The sequence below is a fragment of the Thamnophis sirtalis genome, unplaced genomic scaffold (genome assembly GCF_051295495.1).
Source record: "Thamnophis sirtalis isolate CommonGarterSnake01/CBP01778 unplaced genomic scaffold, rThaSir2_p1.2 scaffold_9, whole genome shotgun sequence".
Taxonomy (NCBI): domain Eukaryota; kingdom Metazoa; phylum Chordata; class Lepidosauria; order Squamata; family Natricidae; genus Thamnophis; species Thamnophis sirtalis.
In genome coordinates this window covers 62,595,522-62,600,440 of record NW_028261389.1, presented here as the reverse complement: position 1 = coordinate 62,600,440, position 4,919 = coordinate 62,595,522, and positions in this window count along the sequence as shown.

Sequence of the window (4,919 nt, the reverse complement as noted above, 5' to 3'; positions counted from 1 at the left end):
GGAGAGGACAATCTGCGAAGTCTTATTGGCTCTAATGTGTACACAGAATGTGTCGTCGGACCAATCGGGAAAAGCAGTGCAAAGAAGGCGGGGAGCATCAACCTGCCACTCAAACGTTCAATTCCCGCCCTTGTCGACGCCTTTCCATTTCTGATTGGATAATCCTCTTTGCCAATACTAGCACGTAGAATTGGGGGGTGGGGGGGAAGCATGGGAAATACGTGGTAGAATTGGGGGGTGGGGGGGAAGCATGGGAAATACGTGGTGCGGTGTGACGCCAATCGAGCAAAGGTTTGGGCTGATGCGTGTACTGAATCTGGAAACAAGTGTGCATGCTGCATCGTAATATTCTTTGTTAATGTTAGCTCTGTGGGCGGAAGTGGATTAAGAGCAGAGGTCCCCAAACTTGGCAACTTTAAGACTTATGGACTTCAATTCCCAGAATTCTCCAGCCAGCTATGTTATGCTGGCTGGAGAATTCTGGGAGTTGAAGTCCACAAGTCTTAAAGTTGCCAAGTTGCTTAAGAGTAAGGTATTGCATTTGATTCATTACTAAATAATATGTATGCGTAGAAGACATTACGGATAATACAAAAAAGGTCATTTTCTTTACTTTGGCGCTTTCCAATCCTGGTGGAATCCATTCCTGATTTTCTATATAAGCTCATGCTTCGCTGACTTTGTTTTCCATAGAGCCCAGCTGTAGCTGTGTTCGTTCTCAGCTTCCATCATCTTTTTTTAAATTATATAATAACGGAAGGGACCCTGGAGGTCATCTAGTCCAACCCCCTGCTCTCGCAGGAGACCTGTACTAGGGATTCGAACTGCTGACCTTTCTGATCGACAAGCTCAGTGTCTTAGCCACTGAGCTGCCTAGTCAGGCAATCTTCTATTGCACTTTCTTCGGACGCTGCTGTTTATTTCAAAACGTCATTTGAATATGTGTGTATTCTCAGTTAATCATCTCAATAATTTAGTATCGTTTCAGCATGTTCTCATTAGGACACTGCTTTCAGGAGACAAATGTTTTTCCACCTCTGCAGTGTCTAGTATAATTAATGCCACCCTGGACATCCACATGCAGACCAACTTGTGTATGGAGAAGAAGCCACAAGGATGCCATAGAGACAAAAACCCTCTGACTCCATTTTAACTATGCAACAACCTTGCAAGAAAGGTTAGCTTTATGGCTGAAATTAATAACAAGCCCAAGTCACTTAACTGCCTTGCGTAGCAATGGAAATCCTGGTCTCAACTTTGCTTGTCAGTCAAGGACTTTCAGTATGTAAACCTATGTCTTCATGGGCCTAATATGATGCTCAAATTGTATTTATATTTAATATTTGCATGGAAATCTAAACAAAATGTATTTGATAAAAGGTGGCTTAAGCTCTGGTTTATATAAACATTACAAACCAGCATTCATGATTTGTTATACTCACACAGTTGCAACAATGATCACTTAGAATATAGAATAGAATAACAGAGTTGGAAGGGACCTTGAAGGTCTTCTAGTCCAACCCCCTGCTTAGGCAGGAAACCCTACACCACTTCAGACAAATGGTTATCCAATCTCTTCTTAAAACCTTGCAGTGTTGGAGCATTCACAACTTCTGGAGGCAAATTGTTCCATTGATTAATTGTGCTGTCAGGAAATTTCTCCTTATTTCTAAGTTGCTTCTCTCCTTGATTAGTTTCCATCCAGTGCTTCTTGTCCTGCCCTCAGGTGCTTTGAAGAATAGCTTGACTCCCGCTTCTTTGTGGCAGCCCCTGAAATATTGGAACACCTCTACCGTGTCTCCCCTAGTCCTTCTTTTTATTAAACTAGACATACCCAGTTCCTGCAACCATTCTTCATATGTTTTAGCCTCCAGTCCCCTAATCATCTTTGTTGATCTTCTCTGTGCTCTTTCTAGAATCTCAACATCTTATGTGTCCAACAATTGCTGGCTATGATACGCAGATATTTCATTCCACTGTTTTAGAATCACTTTCCCAGTTTTATATAAATTTGCTACTGGGCATCTCCTTTAAGATACTCCATGTGGAGGGAGATTTGGAGATAACTGAGGTTCTTTACAGTCAAATGTTGAAGCAGAAACATTGAATTGCAATGGTGCATCTTACCTGCAAAGGACAGCAGAATGTTGGCTCATCTATTTTTACTGTGAAGACATTTACTATCAATGGAGCTCACCATCCTGGTGACCACTTGGACATGTCCATGGAGGTTTCTTGGCTAAATATCCCCAGTGCTTTGTCACCAGCTTCTGTAGCATGTTGCTTTGGTTTCTCAGATTAGCCTTCAATTCTAGAATTTCTTGGTTCCAAACCCTAGACTTGATAAAACTAAGCTTCCCCACCCCTGAGATCAATGTTGGCTAGGTGCTATGCATGTATAAAGAACAAAAAACATCCAAAGTTTTTTTAAAGAATAAAAATATAAACAAAAGTATTAATAAATGAGAAAGATCTCAGATAAGAATCTCCACAAGAATGACATTATTTACTAAAAGCACTTGTACTATTGTGACTAACAAAATACAAATATAGTCTCTCTCCAACACATTGGGGGCTTGTTGGCTGTCATGCAAAACAGAGTTGATGGTATTTTTCACATGTACCTGACACATTGGAGGAATATGTATATCCAATAGAACCCATAGCATATTCCCTGCCTATGTATATGCGCAAATAAAGCCTGTTCTGTAAGTTTTAGTGATGTACTTCTATGGAAACCAACATTGATTTAAGTACTGGTGAATCACAAAATTTTCACTATTGAGAAGTGGGATACACCCAGCATGTATGATAAAAAACATCAAGTTGATAGTCACAAGGGTGTGCTTGAAATTTCAGACATTTTGGGGTACATAACAGAGTACTGATTGCACCATCATGATTACTATTTTGAGCCCAGATACACCCGTGATTCCAATGCTAAAGTGAATGAAACCATAATAATCTCTAACTGACAATAGGATAATTGAATTAGCTGGATCCGGGAAATAGATCCAGATCTATATTGCAGCAATACTGTCCTTGTCCTGAGAAAGGTTTTGCAAAGTGGACTTAATTCAGGCTTGGAATTCATTTTACCTTCATTTCAGGTAAAAACATGAATTCTAAAAAACACATTCCACTAAAAATAGCCATACATTTTACATCAAGACCCATCAGGACTTTGGGATCAGATACCTTGTATTTGTTTCTTAAATGCCAACTTTAACGATTCTGCATCTAAAGCCCGTGACACTCAGGTTAAAGCTTTTGCCCGAGTGTTAGCAAAGAAGAGGTAATATGTGAAACAGAACTGAAAATCATTATGATTCTCATCTATCAAGCTAAGCATTGATCAAATGTTTAAAAAGAGGTGGTAAAGTACATGCAGAATAAATAAAATCTTCCTCTGAGCTTAAGAAACAAATAAATCAATGTCCTGTGTTTTGTTTCTTTCATTGATTTTAATCTTTAATGAATAAAAAAACCTGGTTAGAAGCCAAATTCAATCAAACATTTAATCAAATGGTTGTTCCAGTTTAATGTCAATGACTATACATATTCATTCATTACAATAAGTACGGGAACATGATGGAGAGTCGAGTTTGTGGCTTAGTATCAATAGGCATAAGACCACCTCTGCATCTAGCAACTCAAATTTCTTCAAAATTCACATTTGCCACAGAAAAGGTTCTAACATTGGTGTGAAAGGAGAAAAGTTTATACTAATTCTGAAGTGAAATCTCTTCTTCCCTCAAAAAGGCATCTGGTTTTCTACATTCTCTCTCTTTTTCAGTTCCTTCCACATGTGGGCAGCCATTGGTTTCAGATCCATGTCCCCCTTTATTCTTATAACATCAAAAACTTTGGGAAGTTTAACTTTCAGCTCAGCTCCTGCTCCAGTCAAAATACTTCAAGGACAGTAGCAAAGAAGAGAACTTCTCTTTGGAGAGCCTCTGCTTCATCTTATCTTACTTTTCTTGAATTGTTGCACTGCCATCTGAAGTCAAAGTTCTCAAATTCCTTGGTTTATATTCTTCCTGCCCTGAGTACCTTCAGGAGTACCCAGAAAGTTAGTATCTCTCCCACCTCCATATTGTGGAAGAAGCAAAGAGGGTGGAGGGAAGAAGCTGGAGTGTCAATTTTCCTCCATCAGTCAGATGGTCCATTCACATGTTTCTCCCTTCGTCAATTACAACTCTAGGGTGCAGCCATGAGGACGTTTATGAAATATCACGAAGGTACAGCAGCAGTAAAATAACATGGAGTCAGTGGGGGAAAGGATCGTACAGTAGAAGAATCTTCAAGCATTTATCACTGCAAGATGACATTCCTTTAAGTGCCCTGCCTGCTTTCTCCAGAGCTGGGAAAGGCTCTGGAGGCTTCCCTTGTTGTATTACATTTTCCCTTGGGATTTTATTGAGGGCTTAGGAAGCTGCATACTGCTTGGGAGATTATTTTACAGTGCAGAATGGGAGTCTCTCAACTGCTTGAGAATTAAGATCAGGGATTCCAATTTTTCAACCTTGCCTGAAAAAAACAGCCCATCATTTTTTTCCCGCATGCCCTTTTAATTCCCATCAAATTGAATGAGAAGGCTAAAAATGCTACATCAAATATGACCCTAAGAGATGAACAATGAGTTCAGTCTTTGACTAACACATCAATAAATCAGTATTACACCAACTGCTATGACCATGATAATAATCAATTCAAATCAGAACTGGCGGTTAAAGAACCACTTTCCTTAATAGATGCTATAAGCTGTAAACAATCAGCATGATAATGGATTAGGCCTTACTGGATCAAATAGCTAATCCTCAGCTCTTCCAAAATTCTTCCATCAGTGATACCAGAGACCCAAAGATTAATGTCTTTGGTTTAGCATCTGCATCGTTTGCTCAAACACAGTTGGCTTG